Raw genomic sequence first — 26862 nt, forward strand, 5'->3', positions numbered from 1 at the left:
TGGCCAAACTGATTTGCCCAAGGCCACAGAGAACATCATTGATCCATCCAGAAATAAAAGTCAGGTCTGCTGATGGCACATTTGAGACGTAACCACAAGATAAACCCTTCTTCCATCCAATGAGCTCAGGCAACACAATGAGAGGGTATTTACGTTGACTTTCCTACCCATGAGAGGCCTTCTATTTACCCAGTAGAGAAGGAGCTGGATTTCCCCCCCACACACACTTTTGGCAATTTTCCGGCCTCTCAAGATCTGTTCATAGCATGTGTTTTGGGCTCTGTCACCTTGATGCATGTGTACCGGTTCCCTGGGGCCTTCTCCTGGCATGGGCACACCGAGTGCATGCAGGCAATGCTTCCTCTTATTCTACAAATGCATCCCGTGCATTCAAAGCAGCTTTAGCTGGCAGTGGCTCTTAGTGTAACATAATAAGCAGCCTCATATGTCTACATTCAAGTTGTTCCAGTGCCAATAGAGCTGATAATTGCTTTTTCTCTAAGGGCCTGATTCAAAGTCTCTTGAACCCATGGAAAGTCTTCCATTGACTTGAATGGTCTTTGGATCAGGCCATAATTCTTCAGTGTTTTTCTAGGGAACACCAAGACATAAATACCCACCTGTCTTTCTCTTACCTTTGGTGTTGTGTCTATATCTAATTTACGGTGGACATTTTCTCGCCTTATCTTCATTCTCCAAGTTGATTAACAGTTCCTCCCTCTGGGAACAAAACAAGCATTGGCAGAATCATTAACAAAATGTCCCTGAAGCAGAAACTGCAAAAATCAATTAATTAGCATGAGCAAAACCCTGACCTCTGTTGATACAGCCGCAAAGGGTTCCTAAGCCCCTGACTGTTGTATAATTTGGCTCAGTCCCATGCTGAGGATGGTTGGGCCCTGCTGTGTTCTAATGCTGACGGGACCCATTCCTATACTGTGATGCAGAGCTCCTCAGAAGTGGGGCATTGAGGAGATTATGCAATGAAATCCTTATGCCTCCCTAAGTAGCCCTACTGGCAACCTGATCCCCTCTCAACCCTCACTTATTTGGCCTGCAGAGGTTCCTAGAGCTCTGTAGTGAAGCCTGGGCTAGGTGGGGAGAGGAATTTATAGACAGGGTCAGAGCAGTCATATTATGGGCCAGGGGGATTGGGCAGGGTGTTTGGGGAGCTCTCTGCTACCCCTTACCCTGAGAAGCATGGAGCTGGGGTATGGTTTCCAGCACTTGTCCAACAGCTCTGCTCTGATGGTTGTATTCATTTTTAAAGACCAGGAATACTATATGCCCATGTATTTCATTCAGGAATTATTTTTTGGGGTGGGATTAGTGTTTCCCACTGAATTGTAGTAAATACAGTATTTTTTTAAATGACTCTATTTGGCTCTTAATGATTTTATTTTGAGATGTTTAAAGTCACATTTTGTTTTAAATAATTTTTTAGCACTATGACTGCCATAGTGGTGTGGGGCATAGTTTATGAAGAAAATTATTGGGCCAAATCCTAAGGTCCTGATGCTGGCAAAACTCCCACTGGGTTTTTGCCTGAGTAAGGGCCTGGTGTAAACTCCACTGAAGTCAATGGAATGACTCCCATGAGCTTCGAATCTGGCCCTAACTTTGGTGTGAGTTTTTCACTGCTCTCCTGCTTGGTAATGTCTCATTTGACTGAACATGTGGACAAGATAAAGAAGACGTGAAGTAAGACATTATCAGAATGTCCAGAAGAAGAAAGAGCTACACACCATGTAAGACAAGGAAATAATCTCAGTAATGTGAAAATGCTTCAACAGACTGTGCATCCCTCTCTCTAACTGAAGAAGAGCTCTGGGTAAGCTCGAAAGTTCACCAATAGAAGTTAGTCCAATAAAAGGTATTACCTCACTCACCTTGCATCTTTCTCTACACATTTTAGCATCCCTGTGCTGTAAATATGCTATAGCTAAGCATAAGGTTTCTGTTCTCACGCCAATCCCCACTTTTAAAGTTACACTGAACTTTCTCAGGTAAAAAGTGTGGGGCTTACATCTTAGATATTGATCTCATCCAAAAGGTGATCTTTTTTTTTAAGTTTGAGCAAAATTGGTTCAGCCATTTCTGAGTTATGCGAGTAGGAGGAAAATAATTTTATGTAATTGGCATTTATGGGAAAAATGTATTCTTGTCTAACGCAAAAATGGCTGAACTTAGAAACTTGCATTATAGGTCTCACTGAGGACACAATGCAAGTAGTCTTTTTAAAGTTGTAACATTTACAATCCAAACCTTCTTGTGGGAGCTTAAAATGCATTTTGTTTTAGTTTAGTGGCATACTTATCCTAGAAGGGTAAAGATCATAGGGTCTGACCAAGATTATCTTGAGATAGGAATTCTATATTAAGGACATCTCAGTTAAGAACGCATCCTTAACGAGGGCTTAGACTTTTGTAAAGGACTCCTGTATTAAGGATGGCTCCATTTAGATGTATTTGTCAGGAATGCTTCAGTGAAGGCCTCAGTTAAGAACTTCCATATGAGAATGATTCAGTTAAGGGTTCTCACATCAAGGATAGCTTGGGCCCAATTCTCAGCTGTGCCAAGGGTAAGCTTGTTGCAGCTGAGTGGAGGCAGAGAGAAAGGTGGTTCTAAACTACATTCCTCCTCCCCTAATCTTTGGCCCTCTGGAGTGAAATTTAGGTGTGTTGTAAAGGACGCTGGCTTCAGGCAGCAGTGGATGAGGCAAAATGCTATGTACTCTGCCCTGCCCCTGGAACACCCCATTCCTGCTACAGCCATGCCCCCTAGATCAATCAGTGTGCTGGAGACAAATGGCTTAGAGACAGCTGCACTACATCAGGTTTGCAACACCCAGGGTGTTTGCACCAAACAAGGATTCTCCTGTTTCATGGCAAGACTTTGGCTGTCCCCCTAGGACAGCTTCTATCTTCTTTTTCATTATTTAAAGTAAAAACCATGTGCCACGGAATTATACACGTGAAAGCTAACATTACTGCAACATTAAGATTGAGAAATCCACAGCATAAAAGACAAGAAATTCAAAATGTCAGGCTTAATTCAGCAAAATTGCACAAATAGACTACATTCTATTGTTTTTCCCCATTTGTGAAATGTAAACTTTAATGCATTAATATTTATGCCTCTATTTTCAAGACACTATCTGTGATTTTGCACCTGCAATGAATTGTGGGCCCAAATAGGAGACAAGAGAAGAAAAAAAATCCAGGTAGTTGGCTGCCTAGTTGCTAATGTTTTCAGTTACACCTCATATGCAGGCAGACTTTTATGGACACACATTGCACCTTTGGAAAGAGTATAGCCAAGGCCCAGCTCAAAACATTGTGCCTATCTTAAACTATTGATAACTAGAGCGTGACTTGGACTACAGACCTCCTCGTAAACTACTCAGACGGTGGGTCCAGGTGTAAAGGTGTAAGCAGTTTTCCTCACCTCAGAGCAGATGGGCAGGGAAGATCCAGAAGTGAGGAAAGGTGCCGGGGGGAAGAAGGGGTCACTCCACTCCCCAATGCACCTTCCAGCACAGCTAAACTGGTGCAGGAGGATGTTGTAATTTGTTGCTGCTATAGGCCAGCAGTAAATTACTAACCCCTGCCCATGGAGAAATGAGCAATTGTGACTCACAAGTATGTTTCTGCAGTGTTGCTGTGGCCATATGGTCCTAGGATATTAAAGAGACAAAAGATGGGTGAGGTAATATCTGCTTTTGGACCAGCTTCTGTCTCTCTCATGAACAGCAAGCTACCTACTCTCTAGGGGCTTCAGGCCACAGGGCTTACAGTATAAAATTCACATTTGCTTTAGATTTACACCATTGTGATTTCAAATAGAATTTGGCCAAAAATAAGACACAGTCTCTCAGGACCCTGTCTCATTCACTGCATATCTTTGGCCATTCAATAGTGAATAAGGCAATCTGCATATTGAAATAGGCAGAGGTCCCATGGGAAAAATAGTATATGATTATTTAGATATTGTACCATAATCTACGTATAAGGGGGCACCTAACCCTGTAGTGTAGGCCAGGCCCTAGACGCCTAAGTAAGTCCCATTTTCAGCAGTGACTTAGGCACTTAAGTCCATTAATTTTAATGAGATTTAGGTTGCTCTGTGCCTTAGTCACTTCCAAAACCAAATCTTTTAGGCCTTGCAACGGTGAGTAAAAATCTAGGCCTGAATGACTTGCACAAGATCAAATAGAAAGCTTATGGCAGAGCAGGGAGTTGGGTTTTCCAAAGTCCCAGGCTAGCACCCTTCCCAATGGACCATTCTTCCCCTCTCACTCCAACTCCAGTTACTGCCACATAACTCCATTATTTCATCTGAAAACCTTCATGGTGAGTCACTGTTAAAAGTAATTTAATTCAGTGAACCCAGTACAGGAAGTGCCAGTTCTTTTGTGCCTCCCTGATTATAGGTAGCTATGGGGAGAGGTAGAAACACATAACCATTTGGCAAAAAATACCTGCAGCAAACGAAAAAGCTTCTGGCCTGGGGCTCAGATCTTTACCCATCAGTCTCTGAACGTTAAGTCTAGTAGCAGATGGCACTCTATCCCTCTCAAAGACTAAGTGGCTCATTGTGCTAGCACCAGCCAATTTTGAAAATGAAATGAATCACCTTAGCTGGGAAAGGACACTGTAAATACCAGATAATCATCATAATGTAGCTATTATGAAAATCACCTATAGCAAAAGAAAGTCACCTATAGCAAAAGAAATTGCCTTGATAGATGTTAAAACATTTGGGACTCTTTTCTATGGGCAAAACAATTAGGAATCTGCCTGAACAAACGAAATTATTGATAGGTATTTTACAGCTAAAGACAGATAGCTAGATGATTAGATTTAAGTCATGAAGTAAATTCAAGGGACTTCTCAAAATTCGTTCCTACTTTTTTGCAGCTAATGTACTTGCTCTGGGTACTCTGATAAATAAATAACATACTGCCTTCCTCTGTGATTTTTTTTTCCTGGGGCACTGGGGGAGAAAGACACATCTTTTTGATTATTTTGTTGTTACTTTATACATCATTTTATATTTGTTTGCTTGCTCTTTGGCAAAATCTGACCACGTATTTTGTGAACTGTTAAATGCTAATGATGTATTGCTGCTCTCTGTTGTATTCACCCCTTCAATTCATGCAGGTACTTATAGGGGAAAAAATAGATTAGAAATAAGTGATCAGAGGAAAAACACACTGCAGACACAGTTTCCCTGGGGACAAATTCTATACAACCCTTATACCAATGTTCAGTTTGGGAGAGGGGATATGTAGCCTTCTTCGCTCTTGTGTGGGCCATATGAAGGCCAGACAGAATCGCTGCCTTGGCATAGAGGCAGCTCTGCTTCTACTCTGCGGAGCATATACAGCACACCAAAGGGGACAGGGAAGAGGCAGGGCTTTTCCTCCTCCCTTCCCTTCTCCACAGTCCAGTAGGGCTATGCAGCTGCATGGCGGGGAGCAAGCTATCCTGGCCAAAGTGGTGTAACAGCTGGTACGCAGTCTCTGCTCACCTGGGTGCCCTGGGAGGCATTATGCATCTCCTGGCAGACCAGATAGCAGCCACCTCCCAGTGGCCCTGCTGGATTAGTGCAGCTCTACATCACCCCTAGGCAGGACTGTGCCTGGAAATACATCTACACCAGTGGTTTTCAAACTTCTTTTCTGGCGACCCAGTTGAAGAAAATTGTTGATGCCCGCGACCAACAGAGCTGGGGATGAGGGGTTTGGGGCTTGGGAGGGGCTCAGGGCTAGGGCAGAGGGTTGGGGGGGGGTTCAGAATAAGGGGTTCAGATTGTGGGAGGGGCCTTCGGGCTGGGGCAGGGGGTTGGGGTACGGGAGGAGGTCAGGGCTCTGGGCTGGGGGTGCAGGCTTGGGGCTCTGGGTTTGGGGGGGGGGGGCTCAGGGCTGGGGCAGGGGATTGGGGCGTGGGCTTACCTTGGGTGGCTCCTGGTCAGCTGCACAGTGGAGGTGCTAAGGCAGGCTTCCTGCCTGTCCTGGCACCGTGGACTGCGTTGCGCCCCGGAAGTGGCCAGCAGCAGGTCCAGCTCCTAGGTGGAGGGGCGCACACAGCTCTCGCCTGTGGGCACCACCCTCCAGCTCCCATTGCCAGAAACCAGCCAATGGGAGTGCAGAGCCGGTGCTCAGGGCAATGCATGGAGCCCTGTGGCCCCCTCGCCTAGGAGCCGGACCTGCTGCTGGTCGCTTCTGGGGCGCAGCGCGGCGTCTGGACAAATAGGAACTAGCCTGCCTTAACCGGGCAGCACTGCCGACGGGACTTTTAACGGCCCGGTTGGCGGCGCTGATCAGAGCAGCCGTGACCCAGTACCTTACATTCCCCGACCCAGTACTGGGTCGCGACCCACAGTCTGAAAACCACTGGTCTACACTACATACTTCTTTCGGCAGCATGCAGAGTCCATACATGGGTGGGCCCCAGCACGGGAGTCACTACGATGAGTCACTGCTTAGGCGAGTAGAGGAAAGACATGCCCGAAGCCTGTTGCTATGTACCTGGATATATGCCCTACACAGCTCTCTACACAGCCGAGCAGCGGCTTCCCAGCTACGCTGCTATTTTTAGCAGTGTCGTTTCCTGCTGCCTCCCTCTGCCAGAGACTTTCCCTGACGTGTAGCTATGTACTGCAGCGAGGGCACAGCTTCCTTTTTACCGCCGCGTGTAGCTACGCCTCCCTACATGTCACCAGCATTGGTGTGTGGTGCAGACATAGCTGGAGCCCTCAATGAGCATACTAACTCCACTCCTGCTCTCACCCTATCCAACTTTATTTGAACAAAACGTGGTTACATTAAATTAACACTTGTTTTATTTAATTGGCGTAACCTGAAATGGCCAACTTCCCTGATGTTTCTGTATTGCCTCACCTATCGCTAACCGGCATCACACCCAGACACTAAAGGAGACGTGGCCAAAGAGCAGTTGCGTCTGTCATCAGTGTAACTTTACCAAGCCCTTCCCTTGAATACTGACAGGTTTCCAAAGCAAGAGTTCTGATGTGGTTATAATATTCCTTGTATTACCATAGCACGTAGGAGCCCTAGGAATGGACCAGGAGCCCATTGTACCAGGCACTATACAAACACAGAATGAAAAGACGGTCCCCCGCCTCAAAGAGCTTACAATCGTAGTATAGGCCAAGAAACAACAGATGGATACAGCCCCATGGGGAAGAACAAGAAAAGAGTGAGATGATATTGGTCAGCCTGCTAGCCTGTGGTCTCTGCATGCCAGGAGCCTAATCCTTTTTAAGTTTTATTTGTAGGCAACATGGCAAAGGAGAGTTTTAAAGAGGGAACTGAAGGAGGATAAGGACGTAGTGGATGTTTCAAGGCAGCTCCTCTCATGTGTGAGGGGCAGCACGGGAGAAAGCATCAAGGTGCTTTTTTGACAATTTAACAAGCAGGTGAGGGAGGCGGGAGTTGACATTTCAGCAGTGAGTGAGAGAGGATGGGTAGTTTGGGGATAGATCATGAAGGGCCCTGAAAGTGAAGACAAGGAGTTTATGTTTGATGTGACTGGGAAAAAGGAGGCGAGAGCTGTAGAGGAGAAGGGAAGGCAAGCCAAGGGAAGGGGGGAAGTCACATTGTATTTGGTCAATTTTCTGTTGGAAGAAATTTATGAGATCCCGTGCAGAAAGAAAAGTGGAGGCAGGAGGAGGAGGGGAAAGTTTGTGGAACAAGTCAAAAGTGCAAAAAGGCAGCTGGAAAGCTGGGTGTGGAATTCAAGTAAGTTGGTGAAGTAAAGTTGTTAAGTTAAGAAGATGGCAGAAGTGAAAAAGAAGAGCATGCATCTGTAGTTGAGGAAGTCAGCATGGTCACAGGATTTCCAGTAAAGACACTCTGCAGCATGACAGCAGATGTTGGAGGTTTGCCAGAGCTGCGGGTTGGCAGAGAGGACCTTGAGACAGGAGAAAGAGGAAAAAGGGTTAAGGGTGGAGGAGAGTGAAGCATGGAGGGAATCAACCACCAACTCAATGGAAGAAAGGAGGAGATGGCAGGGAGAAGAGGGCTCAGAGCAGATGAGGAGTCATCAAAGCTGATGGACTAGATGTCTCCGAAAGGCTGACAGGCTGTGAAAGGCAACTGATGAGTGATGCTGAAGCAAACCAGGGATGGTCAGAGAGGGGAAACTCAGCAACAGCGAGATTAGAGAGAGAGAAAAAAAACAGTGCTTGGTGGAGACCAAATCAAGTGAATGGCTCTTTTGGTGAGTGAGAGAGTTGAATGAGGTCTGCAGGTCAAATGAAGAGGTGAGGGCAAGTAAACATACAACTAAGAGGTCAAGCGGGTCATCAATATGGAAGTTGAAGTCACTGTGGATGAGTGTGGCAGATTGTGAGGAGAGGAGAAACAGTCAGGAGTCAAAGAAAGAAGAGTCAGATGCAGTGTTGTTCAAAAGATGAGAGAGTGGGAAGTGGGAAGAGAGAGGGGTTGGAATGGGAGAGAAGAAGCCCAACACACCTACCTCGGTCTGATCCAGGTCAGGGAATCAGAGAAGGAAAGGCTCCCTTAAGAAAGTGCTGGGTGACCAATATGCCACTGCTCTGCTCTTCCCTGTGGTTAGGCAAAGTATTCACATGGCTGTACATGTCAAAAGATTTCCATACCCTCCCTCCTCATGAGCTGAAAAGACAATGAGAATAGAGGGGTGGTGCAACATAGAGACATCCAAGATCATAACAAACCCATTATCCTTGTTTCCCTTGAAGTTCTCAGCATTGCTGCAAAACCTTGTTTTGAAGGTGGATGATAGATTGCTTTAAAAACTGCTTTGAAACTGCTGCTTTATAGGCCAGACACATCAGGAAAAATTCTCCTGCCAGCCCTGCCTGAGGTACTAGTGACCCCATGATGTTCTGCTGTGCTTCCAGTGGAACATCAATAGACCTTGCTGTTGCTGAAGTCATGCCAGTGATAAAGTGTTTTTCAAAAATAATTTTTTAAAATTTAATTTAAGGTTATCTATTCAGCCATGACAGGGCCCCTTTAAGTGATTATGCATGAGATGAGGCAGCTTTCCAACTCAATGATCTATCAGAAATACCTGCAGTGAACCTTAAGATACACACTCACAACCTCAAAAGACCAAGATATTGTCCTAAACTGATCAAGATGCAAAACGCCATTTGTATAGACTGCTCTGTAAATTGAAATCGGATATTGCTGCGCATTCATGAGTGGAGAAGCTAGACATGAGCGTATTTCATGAGGATTCAATTCAGATAAACACAGAAAAACTTCTGATCCTTCACCATACTCCTCTGAGCCTCTCTGGTCTAGAAAACAGACTGCATAGTGGGAATTTTGGTCAGGGTAAGCGGTTTTTCATGGAATTCCTTTACTGGAGAATTTTGGTGATTGTTTTCTGGTTCAAACATGGAAGTGAGACGAACTGTTTAGGTTTTGCTCTTAAAATAAATGAATAAATAATGTAATCCTAGCAGAAACCCAGCATTTAATCCAAATATTCAAGATGTACAGTTCATGGTCTCGAGAGGAAACACACACAATTATAATGATACTAGTGATGGGCTCAAGCTGGTGAATTCTAGTCTGGATGTTGCAGATCCCAACATTGGAGGGAATTCAGACCTGAGATTTTACTTCAGCCCATTCTATAGTCAGGGGTCATTTTCTAAATTTGGATACTGACCCAGGTGTGGATTTTCAACACCGTCAGCATGCATGGACATTTGCATTTCAACTGCATTATACATATATTAGGTAAATTAAGTTGGTATATGAACACTAAGTATTTTTATTGCAAATACACTCAAGCCCTGTATACTATAATATACTCAGCACTCATGGTATTGGGTTTCTTGCTGACTTGAGACGTTTATATATATGAGAACTTTTTATAGTCAGTGGTGTCATAAGGCTCCAAAGTAAGGCTTTTACTGGAGTTACTGATCTATGTTTTCTACCCTAATCATGCATTCATGGCACACCATGTCGGGGCTTGAAAGGAGTACACTGTGAATATGTAATAACAATTTTATTAAATTTACTAATGCTTGCCATGACCAGCTCTAACTAATGCAAGACACCATGTGGGAGATGTGCATGCAGTGTGCTCATTATTTAATAAGGAGGTTGTACAGTACACAGGGGCTGAATATGAATGAGTTTTCTAAATATAAGGAGCACACATTTTGAAATAAACCACCACCAATAATAAAAATGCAAATGACTGCAGCGAAGGATTAGGCCAGTTGATAGGGTCGGGGGAAGGATTTTGAAAGGGCAATTTGGGGATTGGGGGAGCTAGGTCCAGACTGTCAATGGGAAAGGGAGTATGACAAGAGGAAAATGAGTTTTGTGGAGAGGGGAGTTTGGAATAAAAGAAGGCTAGTGGTGGAGGAAGTGACAAGGAAAGAAACATTATGGATGAAATTCACCCATGTGTAGAGAGCTAACACACAGCCTATCTGCTGCTTAAAGCCCTGTATTGAGCACTCAGGTGGGAGCATGGCCCTCTTCATGGGGTGATTTTCACTTTGTGGGAATGAGGGTAGAGATGCAGCAAAGTACACTGGACTAAGTTCTGGGATGGTATAAAATAAGCCCTCTGCAGAAGTGTCTCATGTGCAAGGGGTTGCCCATTTGAGTTGGGATTTAGTAGCGTTCAAGGGGAAAAACAAAACAGGTGTGGCACATGGCTAGTAACTGCCAGTCTCACTTAGCCACACCATTGAGGTCCTTGCCTTAGTTATAAAATATTGCCGTAGTCTTTCTACTGTCAAAGTCCAAAGCACCTGATTCTCCTCTCATTTACATGGATATAAATTGGAGCAACTCCACCGAAACCAATGGAGTTGGACGACTGTAAAAGAAATGTGAGTCAATCAGGATCAGGCAGAGTACCTTGTAACAGCAATACTGCAGTGTGTTGGGTGATTACTGTAGAACACTGCACGTGGAGGAGTACCCATTAACCTGAATCAAAGGGACAAAAAGAGACACGTAGGAAATGTGACAATGTTGGAAAGAAATCCATGGGATTATTTAGGTAATGAACAAGAACGTTGACCGATCACTTCTTTGCTGTGTTTATACTGGAGGAGGTTAGTGGTGTGATGCATGGTGAGATTTAGGACACGAAAGGTCTAATGGCATACTCAGCTAGCGCTAAAGGTAGGGTATATTCTCAGGCAAAGCGAGAGACAGGGGCTCAAACAAGCTGCTTATTCTGCATGGGCATGTGCTTAACCAGATTGTTACAGCAGCACTGAGAACTTCCTCCATTCCCACTACTTTACCTCCTCAAAACCCCTTCCTCTCTTAAAGAGCCAAATCTATTTAATTGTTTGACTAGGCTGCTGAACAAGGAGGAAGGAAATTGCACAAGTAGAGCTGGGCAGGAACTGGACTGTCATTTCACAGGGAATTGTGTACTTTTCTGTGAAGTGAAATTCTAAAGAAAAATAGTGTTCTATTGTCACTGCAAACCCAAAACAAAATGTTTTGCTCTGATTCTTAACATTTTCCTTTTTATCTCCTAGAACAACATTTTAAAAATTTGAAACAAAGAGTTGTTTGAAAACTGACAGCAGAAATATTCCATTCACAAGAGGCCAAAATGGAATATTTTGTCCTTATTTAAATGCTTTTTAAAATTTTCATTTCCTAAATAAATTGGTCAAAAGTAACTTGTTTCCACAAAATGTTTCACTTTTGACAAAGATCTCCGATTTACTGCACTTTCTATGCTACCAGTCAGAGGTGGAGGAGGGGTGTCATGTTAGATATTCTGAACGATAAGGTGAAGTTCACTTTACAGCCAGGTACCACAGGGCTGGCATCTGATCTTATATATGGGTTTTACACCAGTGCAATCGATTGCTGAGGGTCACTCCCAATTTACATCTGTGAGAGATGAGGATCAGGCCCAGTATGTTGAAAGGTGTTCAGAGAGAGAGATGGCAAGAAAAACCTTGAATTTTACTGCTGCGTAGGCAGGCCATTCACCAGTTTGAAGCTAGACTGTCATCTTTTTTTGAGATTTGTCTGGTACTGAGACACAATAGGATGTGGTTTTGTCTGATATCAGAGGGGGGACTCCATTTTGAAGAGCATGCTGTCCTGCCTCTGAATGGCGCATGAGGTCATCATGGTGGGGGTAGGGTGCTGTTCCTCAAAATGGTGTCCTGTATGCAGTGTGACCACACACATGGTACATGTGAGGTCACACCAATGGGAGGGCCCACACCATTCCTGGAAGTAGTGGAATGTCCACTATTCTCAGGATGTGGCAGTGGCCACCCCCCCACACGCGCTGCTTCATCACCGTTGCAGAATCACAGACTAGGACTGTATTTTGAGAGGGTGAGAAATGTCAATTTACTGTGAACCTAAGAGTGTTTGCAGCAAAAAGCATTACTTTCCTATTTTAATTATTTTAAAAGCATTCATTTAAATAGACTGTGCAGTCTATAAATGTGAGAAGTTTTTCATATGAGTACTTTCACTGAGCTTCATTGAACAAAAGGTGCAGGTTTCTTTTAACACACTTCAGTGGTTTGGACATAATTAGGGCGAAGCTATTGTATCTGGTAAGGAATGAGGTGATGACTTAGAAATAGCTTCCTGGACTGGGGGGTTTATGTAGTTGGATTTTTCACATTTTCAAAGCTCTCTTGATACCTCAGTTTCAGAAAAAAAGATTTCTAAGACTAATAGAAATGTCTCCAAGCAGACATGTGACATCCATAAAAATGCATTTGTGGATGAAGAGTCCTAAAAGAGAAAACAAATACAGAAAAACTGGTTTAACTTGGTTTAGATTGGGCACAAACTGAAATCGCTATCAGTTGGCAGCCTGTTTAAGATGGTGTCTCTCGTAATAAAATCTTCTGGCAGCTTCTCTCCAGTATAGATTAGAGGGCATCTACTGGGCTTAAATGGTTAATCTGGCCCTGCAAAAATAGCCACCCAAAAGAGCTTATTAGGCAAGGAGAATAATAAATTTCTCCTATTGTTAGAACTCATCGAAAAAATTTTGAAGGAGAAAGTAGTTAAGGACATTGAGGTCAAGGGTAGATGGGACAAAATACAACATGGTTTTACAAAAGGTAGATCATGCCAAACCAACTGATCTCCTTCTTTGAGAGAGTAACAGATTTTTTAGACAAAGGAAACGCAGTGGATCTAATTTACCTAGATTTCAGTAAGACGTTTGATACGGTGCCACATGGGGAATTATTAGTTCAATTGGAAAAGATGGGGATGAATACAAAAATTGAAAGGTGGATAAGGAATTGGTTAAAAGGGAGACTACAGCAGGTCATACTGAAAGGTGAACTGTCAGGCTGGAGGGAGGTTACCAGTGGAGTTCCTCAGGGATTGGTTTTGGGACCAATCTTATTTAATCTTTTTATTACTGACCTCGGCACAAAAAGTGGGAGTGTGCTAATAAAGTTTGCGGATGATACAAAGCTGGGAGGTATTGCCAATTTAGAGAAGGACCAGGATATCATACAGGAGGATCTGGATGACCTTGTAAACTGGAGTAATAGTAATAGGATGAAATTTAATAGTGAGAAGTGTAAGGTTGTGCATTTAGGGATTAATAACAAGAATTTTAGTTATAAGCTGGGGACGCATCAATTGGAGGAGGAGAAGGACCTTGGAGTATTGGTTGATCACAGGATGACTATGAACCGCCAGTGTGATATGGCCGTGAAAAAAGCTAATGCAGTCTTGGGATGCATCAGGCGAGGTATTTCCAGTAGAGATAAGGAGCTGTTAGTACCGTTACACAAGGCACTGGTGAGACCTCACCTGGAATACTGTGTGCAGTTCTGGTCTCCCATGTTTAAGAAGGATGAATTCAAACTGGAACAGGTACAGAGAAGGGCTACTAGGATGATTCAAGGAATGGAAAACCTGTATTATGAAAGGAGACTCAAGGAGCTTGGCTTGTTTAGCCTAACCAAAAGAAGGTTGAGGGGAGATATGATTGCTCTCTATAAATATATCAGAGGGATAAATACTGGAGAGGGAGAGGAATTATTTAAGCTCACTACCAATGTGGACACAAGAACAAATGGATATAAACTGGCCATCGGGAAGTTAGACTTGAAATTAGATGAAGGTTTCTAACCATCAGAGGAGTGAAGTTCGTGAATAGCCTTCCAAGGGAAGCAGTGGGGGCAAAAGACCTATCTGGCTTTGAGATTAAACTCGATAAGTTTATGGAGGAGATGGCATGATGGGATAACACGATTTTGGCAATTAATTGATCTTAAAATATTCATGGTAAATAGGCCCAATGGCTTGTGATGGGATGTTAGATGGGGTGGGATCCGAGTTACTTCAGAGAATTCTTTCCTGGGTATCTGGCTGGTGAATCTTGCCCCATGCTCAGGGTTCAGCTGATCGCCACATTTGGGGTCGGGAAGGAATTTTCCTCCAGAGCAGATTGGAAGAGGCCCTGGGGGTTTTTTCGCCTTCCTCTGTAGCATGGGGCATGGGTCACTTGCTGGAGGATTCTCTGTACCTTGAAGTCTTTAAACCATGATTTGAGGACTTCAATAGCTCAGACATAGGTGAGAGGTTTATCACAGGAGTGGGTGGGTGAGATTCTGTGACCTGCATTGTGTAGGAGGTCAGACTAGATGATCATAATGGTCCCTTCTGACCTTAATATCGATGAATCTCATTTGAACATTTTTCAAGGATAATTCCTGATCCAAACTCTAAGTCCTGTCCATTGCTACTCCCACCACTAATAAAAGTATTCTTTATTTAAGCACTTACTGAAATAACACCCAACAGAATTTTTCCTTTTGTTTCCTTGACTAGTTCAAATCCCCATCCCCACCCCCATTTTTTACTTGTGTGGAAAAGAAATGCATTTAGTCATTTAAGTCCTACAGAATAAGTTACTGTAGTATGTAGAAGTGGCTCAATATTGTTGACACTTGGCAAAAGCTGTTAGCCAATATTCAGGGCCTACCTGACTTGTTTCTGTTAGGAGGAGAAATTGATGGAATAAGTAATTTCTGTGGTGTAATCCTGTTTATTTACAAAGAATGTACACAATGTCCTGTTTCCCTGAACATAGTAGGAACAAACAGGGGGAAGTTTCCTTGTTCTTAAATCCATGCCTGCTTTCCATCCAGTCCTTTTCCCCAAGGAGTTCTCATTCTGCTCACTCTCAGGGTCATACTTCCCCCATCTGTTTTTCTCACTTTCTGCTTCTGACAGAGACATAGACAGCTCCACCCATCAAAGCTCTAGCTCCAGCTTTTGCTACCAGTCCCAGGGAAGAACCCTCTTATTCTCCCCAACTTCTTGCTCAGGCCTTCCCATGTGGTCCAATGTCTTGGGCGGTGGTTTCTATCGTTTTAGTTATCTCTACATTAAGGGACATTTAATTGCTCCCTCATTTAACCTGAATGAAAGGACCACCAGCTTCAGATAGGTCAGTGATTGCCTATAGATCACCAACACCCTCCAGCAGCCACCAGTACTCTCCAGCAGCATAACAAATTGTTCTTTAAGGGCCTGATCCCACATCAATTTAAAGCAGTGGAAAGACTTCCATTGATTTTAGTGGGCTTTGGCTCAGCCTATATGATCTTGAAAAATGGGGCCCATTTTCTACAACACATTTTCCCCCTCAAATAGTGGGATGATGTTGATTCACAAGATGAACTGGTGAATTCAGCAGGCAATTGTTGTCTATTGTGAATGGTCAGGCTGGTATGGCTTCATTCCAATTTCAGGCATCTTTTCTTTGTCCTAGGCACAATGTTGCTGTTTGCTGACATAGTCAGATGTTTGTCTTCTCCTGGGTACCTGGCATTGTGGTGAACTGCAAAATGAGTGAATTATTCTAGTAAGTATTATAAGTCAACATTTTGGCAAACAATTAGACACCTCTCTTCTCAACAGCTGGATCACCTGCATCTCCTTTTTACATTGTAGGCTCACTGTGCTTCAGTTAAGATAAAACTTGGCTTGGGCTCTTTGCAGCTGTTTAGATTTACACGTACACTTTAGAAAATATTGGGACAGTGAGCCACAAACACCTGATCCTCTATTCCTGTTGCCCTACCTCACCCAAATGGTATTTTCTGATCTCCCTTTAAAACACATTCTTCAGGTGTTAAGGATCAATATTAGGGATACATACTACCATCAACCCACACATGCAACACCCATTCTTGTCTCCAGCAGTTTATTCTCTACATCACAGAAGGTCCAAAGCACAGATGTTTGCCACTTGTCAAAACCTTAATGGTTCTGATTACATCTTTGACATAAAAGAAATGAACTAAAGGGCCAAATCTTTAGTTAGTGTAAATCTGAGTAACTTCATAGATCTGAATGGAGCTATGTTGATTTCCACCACTGGTCCAGAACATCTAAAGTGGGGGGAATTCAGGCATAGTATAAATCCAACACATGAATAGACAAATTCTTCCTCTAGGCACATATACATTATTTCACTTGAGTTCCATGAAGGTTGTAGAGATGTGTCTGAGAACAGAATTGGGCCAGTCTTATCATTCAGTACTTATACTGGCTTCCAGAGAGGGAGTATGTAATGAAGCACATTTCTGTGCTTTGGCTTCTCTGAATCTCCAGTTTGGCCTCTGTTGTCTATTTATTTGTCCCCTTTACTAGTGTTTCTTTTTAAAAATTCTTTACTCTCCACCTTTCCTGGGATCCTCTGTTTCTGTACCAGCCTTCTCTCTTCCCTGGGTTCTTTTTTCCAGTTGTAGTCACACTCCAGTTTCCATCCTATTCTCCTCTTCCAAATTGCCAGGGTTTTCCATTACCCAACTTCCTGAATTCACTCTTCCACTGTGCCTTTTCCCTTTCCTGTTTGTCATTTGTTTCTTTTATCCAGCTTGCCTAGTGATACTTCTAGCAGATGTTCAATGGTAATGCACACGTTTGCCCTACCAGTGCAGATGTTATCCAATAGCTATGTTCTGTCTTTTCTCTACAAGGACTAGGTGCTCTGAGTGTTACATTGCTGATTTTTTGTAATAGTACTGCACAGGCAAAATGTTAATCAATTAGAGCAGCAGGACTAATTAAAAGGCATGCATTATACATCTTCTAGACACATTCTTCATTATCTTAGTACTGTCTCATTACAAATTCATGTCACTAAGAATCAAAACAGGCAAACTTAAAAAAAGAACAACAACAAAAAAGAAAAAGCCATTTGCTTCTGCCATGCAGTTGGCTCTGGACCAGCGATAGAGTGGCATGTGATCTTTGTAACTGAATGAAGTACTGCTAAGAACAAGAGTTATATTAAAGGAGAGAAAATGATCAATGTGTTTCATAGAGCTCAGCCCCACATCTGCTCAACACTTGCTTCTGTCAGGCAGCCTGAAACCTTTAGTGTGACAGTTTCAGAAGTGCTTAGCATTGGCCTTACTCTGCTCCCATTGTAGATTGAGGCTAATGTTAAGTGCATGCCCTAGGTTTCGCTACTGAAGAACAATTTCTTTGTTTTTTCCTCAGCTAAACACAAAAGTTCCTGATAATTGCTGGGGCTGTTATTCAAACAGTCTCCTATTTGTCCTGGATAATGAGAACAAACAGACCCACCCATGCAGATTTGATTTTGTCATGCACATCCGCAAAGTGAACTCACATAAAATATTGTGTGGATAAAGTGATTTTTAGATTATGGGTCAAGATTTACCAACAGTTTCTACACAAGGATATCGGAGATGCTAAAGTTTCTCCTATTACTCCCACTATGGGGTAATAACCACAGTGTTTCAGACATCACCATATGGTAAATGATAAACACTGGCTCCCGTCTCACCTACATTCCAGGATGCTTTGTGTTGGTGCAAAATTGCTGTAAACCAGCAGGCCTGATACAGATAGTATTCCACCATTCCCACCTCCATTGTCAGTGTCTATGGACGAGTAAAAGAGGGAGAGTCTTGGACATATCGGCAGACTTTCAGATCTGACCCCGGGGGCTTGGGCAACCAGGTGTAAAATAGAGCAGTCTCCTCCTAGCTGCCTGTTTTATGCCAAGGACAGTCTGGCACCCAGCAACCTTGGGACTGGGAAAGTACAAAGGTGATTTAAAGCCCCTTTTCCCCTTAGTCTCGGCTCTGCAGTAAGCACAGCTTGGCTGGAGCAGTGAACGTGGGCCACTGGTTTTTTTTTTTTTTTAATGTCAATCAATGTACATGCATTTCTAAAGTGCCCATCATCATATCTACAAGGACAGAATCCAAAACGTAGCAGCATAAAAATAAAAATGGATCACTGGAACCTAGCTAAAAATCCTGACATCACAGGCTGGAAATATAGTTACAAAGGAAAGCAAGAAATAAACTTAGTAAGACTTGCAAACACCAACTGGTAGAACTCATGAGCTGTCTTTTGTCCAAGTGATGGGAGCAAATACACAGCTATAAGGTCAGTTGCCCCCTGAGCGTCCCCTCATGGTCAGGCGTGGCTCTGCGGTACCCTGCCTCAATTTCCCATTGGTCCAGCCATAAAAGAAACAGTGTTTCTCAATGTTTGGTTAAAAGGCCCACCTCTGGATGTAATTTATTCATATACACATACCATAATCCACAGAACCCTTATGATAAAACTGTTATCGCCAAAGTTACAACACAGAAGCTCTTCAAACCCATTCAAGGATCACTATTCCTGGGTTGCCCAGCTAAGAGTCATCAGCCATTCTGTCCCAGTTCCTTTTGACTCCTGTTCCGGGACCCCACTCTCCAGGCTGTCTACATGAGAGTTCCAAGACCTGCTTCTCTCCTCCGAGTCTTCTGTAGCCCCAAATCAGGTCTCCTTCAAGAGGGCTCCCCACAATATTTTACTCCCCCAGGCCTCCTCGCCTGTGCATCAGATCCCTACTCAGGGGAACCTCCCTTCAGGACCAACCTTTTGTTCCTCAGCTCCTCTCACAGCCCTCCACTTTGGGTCTTCTGCCAGCAGGCTCCCTGCCATGTTACACTCCTCTGGTCTGCTTGCCTGTGAGTCCTAATCCTGCTCCTGGGGACTTCCCTCCAGAGATAGCACCTTGTTTCTGGGCCCAGCTTACACTGACCAAGCTGGATCTCCCCTCATTACTACTGGCCTCTCCACAAGACTTCCTGAGACTTGGCAGGCTTCCACAGCTCTAACCAGGCCTTCAGCAGCTTTCCTCAGCACTCACCACCAGCAGCTCACGTTACTGCACTTCTGGGCATTTTCCCTTGGGGACTGCTCCCTTGTGCCTCTCCTCCGTTCTCAGGGAGCTCTCTCCTGCTTTTTCCCTCAAGGCCCAGGAGCCTTCTCCTAAGCTCAGCTGGGAGGCAGCTGAACACTCACAGGTGCACTGGCCCCTTCTCCCTCTTAAAGGTGCCAGTTACCCAGTGACAGCTCCATACCTGTCTGTGTAGGTTTTTATGTAATTCATCGCTTTAGAGTCTGAGTGCCTCTACAACATTTGTGCATAGGTGCTGGAACTAGGGGTGCTGGGCTGCTGCTGCACCCCCAGGCTTGAAGTGGTTTTCATTGTAAACAGGGTTTACAGTTTGGTTCAATGGCTCTCAGCACCCCCACTAAAAAAATGGTTCTCGCACCCCTGTATTCCTGTGATAGCGTAGGAGACAGACCTGTACAGCTGGGTTATATTCCCCTTCCCTCTGAATTCATATGGCTTTGCAACCTCTGTCACACCTGAAAGGTTTGTTTAAAATATAATTTACCTTGTAAGGCCCCCTTTGTAGAGGGAATGTTGTCACTGCAAAGCCTGTGTCAAGGTTCCTTCCCCACTCTGAACTCTAGGGTACAGATGTGGGGACCTGCATGAAAACCTCCTAAGCTTACTTTTACCAGCTTAGGTTAAAAACTTCCCCAAGGTACAAACTATTTTACCCTTTGCCCTTGGGCTTCCACTGCCACCACCAAACTTTATCTGGGTTCCTGAGAAAACGTTGTTTGGAAACATCTTTCCCCCCAAAATCCTCCCAACCCTTGCACCCCACTTCCTGGGGAAGGTTTGGTAAAAATCCTCACCAATTTGCATAGGTGACCACAGACCCAAACCCTTGGATCTTAGAACAATGAAAAAGCATTCAGTTTCCTTACAAGAAGACTTTTAATAGAAGTAAAAAAGAATCACCTCTGTAAAATCAGGATGGTAAATACCTTACAAAGTAATTAGATTCAAAACATAGAGAATCCCTCTAGGCAACACCTTAAGTTACAAAAAAGACACACAGAGAGGAATATTCATTCTATTCAGCACAGCTATTTTCTCAGCCATTTAAAGAAATCATAATCTAACACATACCTAGCTAGATTACTTACTAAGTTCTAAAACTCCATTCCTGTTCTGTCCCCGGCAAAAGCATCACACAGACAGACACAGACCCTTTGTTTCTCCCCCCGCCTCCAACTTTGAAAGTATCTTGTCTCCTCATTGGTCATTTTGGTCAGGTGCCAGCAAGGTTACCTTTAACTTCTTAACCCTTTACAGGTGAGAGGATTTTTCCTCTGGCCAGGAGGGATTTTAAAGGGGTTTACCCTTCCCTTTATATTTATGAGAGCCTGCCTGAAAGGATCCAGATACTGCCATTTGTATTTGTGGTTTTGTGAGTCACACACACATATACTTAAACCAACACATCTCACATAGGTTACTTGTCAAAAAGGGGCTGCCCCAGCATGCTGCCTCGTGGCTGGAAGTGGTATTGTGGCAGCTCTGCCTCAGTTTCTCCAATGTCTTCTCTGGTTCACTCTGGCTCTGCAGCCAGTCCACATAAGAGAGTCCAACCCCTTTCAGGCCCTCAGAATCTTTCACTAAAACTCCAACAGAAAATAGCAAAATAACCTACTCTTCAGTTCAGCTGGGCTCAGCTGTTAGACTCCTCCTTTGCAGGCTAGCCCCTACTCTAATAAACCAACACCAACTCCAGGGCTTCAGCCTTACCACACACAGGCTGGTACTCTCTCCTCTTACCCAGGGTTTTCAGGCAGGCTGTAGTGCCTGTTGGCTCCTGCCTCCATCTAGGTTCCTACAGACTGGTCAGCCTCACCTCAGTCCCTGGGAAAACCATGGAGCAGGTCCTCAAGGAATCCATTTTGAAGCACTGGGAGGAGAGGAAGGTGATCAGGAACAGTCAACATGGATTCACCAAGGGCGAGTCCTCCCTGACCTACCTGATTGATGAGATAACTGGCTCTGTGGATATGTGGAAAGTGGTGGACATGATATACCTTGACTTTAGTGAAGATTTTGATACAGTCTCCCACAATATTCTTGCCAGCAAGTTAAAAAAGTATGGATTGGATGAGTGGACTATAAGGTGGATAGAAAGCTGGATAGATCGTCGGGCTCACCAGGTAGTGATCAACGGCTCGATGTCTAGTTGGCAGCTGGTATCAAGCAGAGTGCCCCAGGGGTGGGTCCTGGGGCTGGTTTTGTTCAACATCTTCATTAATGATCTGGATGGTGGGATGGATTGCACCCTCAGCAAGTTCGCGGATGACACTAAACTGTGGGTAGAGGTAGATATGCTGGAGGGTAGGGATAAGGTCCAGAGTGACCTAGACAAATTGGAGGATTGGGCCAAAAGAAATCTGATGAGGTTCAACAAGGACAAATGCAGAGTCCTGCACTTAGGAAAGAAGAATCCCATGCACTGCTACAGGCTGGGGACCAACTGGCTAAGTGGCAGTTCTGCAGAAAAGGACCCAGGTATTACAGTGGATGAGAAGCTGGATATGAGTCAACAGTGTGCCTTTGTTGCCAAGAAGACTAATGACATATTGGGCTGCATTAGTAGGAGCGTTGCCAGCAGATTGAGGAAAGTGATTATTCTGCTCTATTCAGCACTGGTGAGGCCACATCTGGAGTATTGTGTCCAGTTTTGGGCCCCACACTACAGAAAGGATGTGGACAAATTGGAGAGAGTCCAGCGGAGGGCAACGAAAATGATAAGGTGGCTGGGGCACATGACTTATGAGGAGAGGCTGAGGGAACTGGGCTTATTTAGTCTGCAGAAAAGACAGTTACCTTTTCCGTAAATGGTGTTCTTCGAGATGCGTTGCTCATGTCTGTTCCACAATAGGTATGCATGCTCACCACGTGCACCGGTGCCGGAAATTTTTCCCCTAGCAGTACCTGTAGGGGGGAGCACCCCCGCAACCCCTGGAGTGGCGCCTGCCTGGTGCGGTATAAGGGGAGCTGCACGCTCCCCCCACCCTCAGTTCCTTCTTGCCAGACAACTCCGACAGAGGGGAAGGAGCATGGGATGTGGAATAGACATGAGCAACACATCTCGAAGAATACCAGTTACGGAAAAGGTAACTGTCTTTTCTTCTTCGAGTGATTGCTCATGTGTATTCCACAATAGGTGATTCCAAGCTATATCTGTTGGAGGTGGGTAGGAGTTCACAAATTCCCAGGAAGGAGGACAGCCCTGCTGAACCCGGCGTCATCCCTGGTTTGGGGGACGATCGCATAGTGCGAGGTGAATGTGTGAACCGAAGACCACGTGGTGGCCCTACAAATGTCCTGAATGGGGATGTGAGCCACGAAGGCAGGCAACGAGGCCTGTGCCTGAGTCGAGAGTGCCCTCACAATGGGTGGCGGGGGGACACCCGCCAGCTCATAACAGGAACGGATGCATGAACTGATCTGACTGGAAAGCTGCCGAGTGGAAATTGGCTGGCCCCTCGCATGCTCAGCTGAGGCGACAAACAGTTGCAAGGACTTTCTAAATGGCTTGGTCTGCTTGAGGTAGAAAGCCAGAGCCCGCCGCACATCGAGAGTGGAGATGGCGCTCCTCACTGGATGTGTGAGGCTTGGGGCAGAGGACCGGTAGAAAAATGTCCTGACCCGTGTGGTAAGCAGAGACCACCTTTGGGAGGAATGTGGGGTATGGGCAGAGCTGGACCTTGTCCTTATGAAAGACAGTGTACGGCGGCTCAGAGGTCAGGGCCCTGAGCTCTGAGACTTGCCTGGCTGACGTGATTGCAACCAGGAAGACCACCTTCCACGAGAGGTGAGACCAGGAGCACAGGGCCTGTGGCTCAAATGGGGGACCTGTGAGATGAGCCAACACCAGGTCCACTGTGGGACCAGAGGTCTAGAATACGGAAAAAGATGGTCCAAACCCTGAAGGAACCGGCCAGTCATAGCATGGGAAAATACTGTGTGCTCTTGCACCGGCAGATGGAAGGCCGATATGGCTGCCAGGTGCACCTTGACTGACAAGGGCGTCAGGCCCTGGGCCCTCAGGTGGAGGAGGTAAACAAGGATAAGCTGAATAGGGGCGGTCACCGGGGAGACACCCTGGTCCGAGTGGAGGGCCGTCTACTTTCGAGGAGGACACGCTGAACCTGCTCTGAGAACGTCCTTTCCTCTCCACCTAACCACTGAGCAGCCATGCCGCGAGGTGAAGAGCTGCCAGGTTGGGGTGGAGGAGGCGGCCCTGGTCCTGAGAGAGCAGGTCAGGGCAGACCGGCAACGGTCACAGCAGAGCTACCGCCAGGCCTATGAGGGTCCTGTACCAATGCTGCCTGGGCCACGCTGGGGCAATCAGGAGGACCTGGGCCTTGTCCGTCTTTATCTTCTCCAGGACCCTGCTGATTAGAGGGAATGGGGGAAAGGCGCAGAGAAGCCAGCCTGACCAGGATAGAAGAAAGGTATTGGAGATAGCGCCCCTCCCCAGGCCCCCACAGAGCAGAACCAGGGGCATCGTCACTTCTGCTGAGTCATGAACAGGTCCACCTGGGGAGTTCCCCACCTTCGGAAGAGCCGGTGGGCCACTTCCAGGTGGAGGGACCACTCGTGTTGCGAGGAAAAGTCCCTGCTCAAGCGATCTGCCCTCTTGTTCCAGGCGCCCGGTAGGTGGAAGACCTTCAGGTGGATGTTGTGGGCTATACAGAAGTCCCACAACTTGAGGGCTTCATGGCAGAGGGCAGAGGATCGGGCCCCGCCCTGCCTGTTGATATAGAACATCAAGGCCGTTTTGTCTGCGAGGACTCTGACTACCTTGCCCTCCAGGTGCGAGAGGAAGGCCATATACGCCAGCTGCACTGCCCCGAGCTCCTTGATGTTTATATGTAAGGTCAGGTCTCGAGCCGACCACAGGCCTTGGGTCTGAAAGTTCCCCACGTGGGCCACCCAACTCATCGTTGGACACCAGCTCCAACGATGGGGCCCTGTCCCTGAATGGGACCCCTTGGAGCATGTTGTTTGGGGAGGACCACCACCATAGGGAGGTGATCACAGAGTCTGGCATGGTGAGGACCTTGGCTATCCTATCCGTGGCCTGGGAGAACTTTGAGGCCAACCAGAGCTGGAGGCAAACCCTGGCTGTTGTCACCGGGAACCTTGTGACCGAGTTGATGAGACCTTTCAGGGTCTCAAATCTTCTGGCAGGAGAGAGGCCCTGGCCAACACTGCATCCAGGAGTGCCCCAATAAACTCTATGCATTGGACTGGGACTAATGTGGACTTGGTGTTGTTTACCAACAGGCCCAAGGCGGTGCACATGGACAGGAGGAGCGCCACGTGATCCCTCACCTGCGACCTGGAGGTGCCCTTGACAAGCCAATCATCCAGATAGAGAAATATCTGGACCCCCGCTATCTGAGGCAGGCCCCTACCACCGACATGCATTTTGTAAACACCCTGGGGGCAGTGGACAGACCAAATGGGAGGACCGTGAATTGGTAATGATTCTGTCCCACAACGAAACGGAGGAAGCGCCTGTGCCCCTGAAACATGCAGATGTGAAAGTACGTGTCCTGTAGATCGAGGGCAGCGTACCAGTCCCCGGGATCCACGGAGGGGATGATGGAGGCCAGGGAGACCATGCGGAACTTGAGCTTTACCACGTACTGGTTCAGATCTCGGAGGTCCAGGATGGGCCTGAGCCCCCACTTTGGCCTTTGGGATAAGGAAATAACGGGAGTAATACCCCTTGCCCATGAACCCCTCGGGCACTGCCTCTATTGCTCCAAGACCTAGGAGCCGCCCCACCTCCTGCACAAGCAGAGCTTTGCGCAAGGGGTCCCCCAAGGGGGATGGGGCGGGGAATGGTTGGGCGGGGAGGAAGTAAACTGGAGGGTGTAACCCCGGGAAATGGTGTTGAGGACCCATCGATCCGAGGTTAGCTGCAACCATTCCAGGAGGAAAGCACCCAACTGGTTGGAGAAGGGAAGCTTTATTGGGAATGGATCCCTGATGAGGACTGGTGGAGTGCCCCCGAGCGCCTCGTCAAAAATGCCTTTTCCCCGCCTGCTTGCCCTTGGAGGACCCAGGCAGGGGGGCAGGCCGAGACTGCCTCTGAGGGCATCTCTTATAGTCCCGCTGCTTCTTATGGGTGGCCTCACACTTTGGGAGGGCGGCCTGGGCGGGAGTCTGCTGCAGATTGACCTTAGGTTTTGCCGGAGCCGGGACATAGAGGCCCAGAGTCTAGAGGGCTGTGCGGGAGTTTTTTATGCTGTGCAGCCTTGTATCTGTTTCCTCTGCAAACAGAGTTTTCCCATCAAACGGGAGATCCTGTATGGAAGACTGCACCTCACTGGACAGCCCAGAGAGCAGAAGCCATGACGCCCATCTCATGGATACCGCGGAGGCCATTGATCGTGCGGCCGTGTCCGCAGCATCTGAGGCTGCCTGCAGGGACGCCTTAGCGACTGCGGCCCCTTCCTCCACTAGCACTCTGAACTCCTTCCTATCCCGCTCCTGGAGGGAGTCCTCAAACTTGGGCAGGAAGCCCCACAGATTGAATTCATGCCGGCCCAGGAGAGCCTGATGGTTTGCCACTTGTAACTGGAAGCTCAAAGATGAATAAACTTTCCTTCCAAAATAGTCCAGTCTCCGAGAGTCTTTGTTCTTTGGGGTCGGGAATGGCTGACCCTGCCGTTCCCTGTGGTTGACCGACTCGACCACCAGGGATTTGGGCACTGGGTGGGTATACAAGTATTCATGCCCCTTAGCAGGTACAAAGTACTTGCGCTCCGCCTTCTTAGAGATGGGGTCCAATGAGGCTAGAGTTTGCCACAGGGCATTTGAAATCTTAGCCACCCCTTCACGGAGAGGCAAGGCCACCCTACCCGGTGCCGATGGGGACAACACGTTAAACAGGGAGTCTGAGGGCTCCTCCATCTCCTCTGGAGGTAGAGGCTTGCTGCCACCCTCTTTATTGCCCTCTTGGTGGGCCCGAAATCCTCCTGCGGGACGGAGGTGGGCGGGGCCGCAATCACCTCTGGGCGGGGCGAGGAGGCCGGTGCAGTGCTCTGGGTATTGGCTGGCACCAGAGGGTCCACCACTTGGTCGGACTCCGGGCATGGTGCCGAGGACGCACGTCCCACTGCCTCCTTTCTCGGGGGTCTGGAGAGGGAGGCCAATGGTGCCGCTGAAACTCCGGCCACTAAGCAAGCTCCCACTGGGGGCTGCACCAGAGGCCACGGTGCCCACTGGTACCATTGGGCCGGCCACGACGCTCAGTGCCAGCTGTTCGGGTTGGCTGGCCTGGCCCATTGAAGGACGGCTATGAATGGAGACCGGGCTGGCATAAGATCTGCTGCTGTCTCTGGACCGGGAGGAGTGGCGATGCCGGGATCTATGACAGCCACGGGACTGCGATCTCAATGTGGAGGACCGATTCAGGCAGAAACAGCTGCTCCGCGAATGGCCTCAACAGGCAGAGCCGCAACGGTGAAATGCCAGCAATCGACGGCTGGGGCTGCGATGTCTTGGCGGAGACTTGGAGCAGGAGTCCAAGCGGGAACGGCGTCGACGACCGTGCCGTGATCGACTGCGGTACCCTCTCCAAGATGAGGACCATTGGCGACACCCGCCGCGGTCC

General features: G+C 46.6%; 1 protein-coding gene across 1 annotated transcript in view; it reads right to left on the reverse strand.

The window, feature by feature from the left end:
- Positions 1–636: 636 nt before the first annotated feature.
- The window catches only part of LINGO2 (leucine rich repeat and Ig domain containing 2), a 777598-nt gene continuing 751372 nt past the window's right edge, over positions 637–26862 (reverse strand). Inside the window, exon 5 of the transcript XR_012639613.1 lies at positions 637–720. The gene's annotated coding sequence lies outside the window, so the exon portion shown is untranslated. The remainder of the gene's footprint in view (positions 721–26862) is intronic.

The sequence above is a fragment of the Natator depressus genome, chromosome 5 (genome assembly GCF_965152275.1).
Source record: "Natator depressus isolate rNatDep1 chromosome 5, rNatDep2.hap1, whole genome shotgun sequence".
Taxonomy (NCBI): domain Eukaryota; kingdom Metazoa; phylum Chordata; order Testudines; family Cheloniidae; genus Natator; species Natator depressus.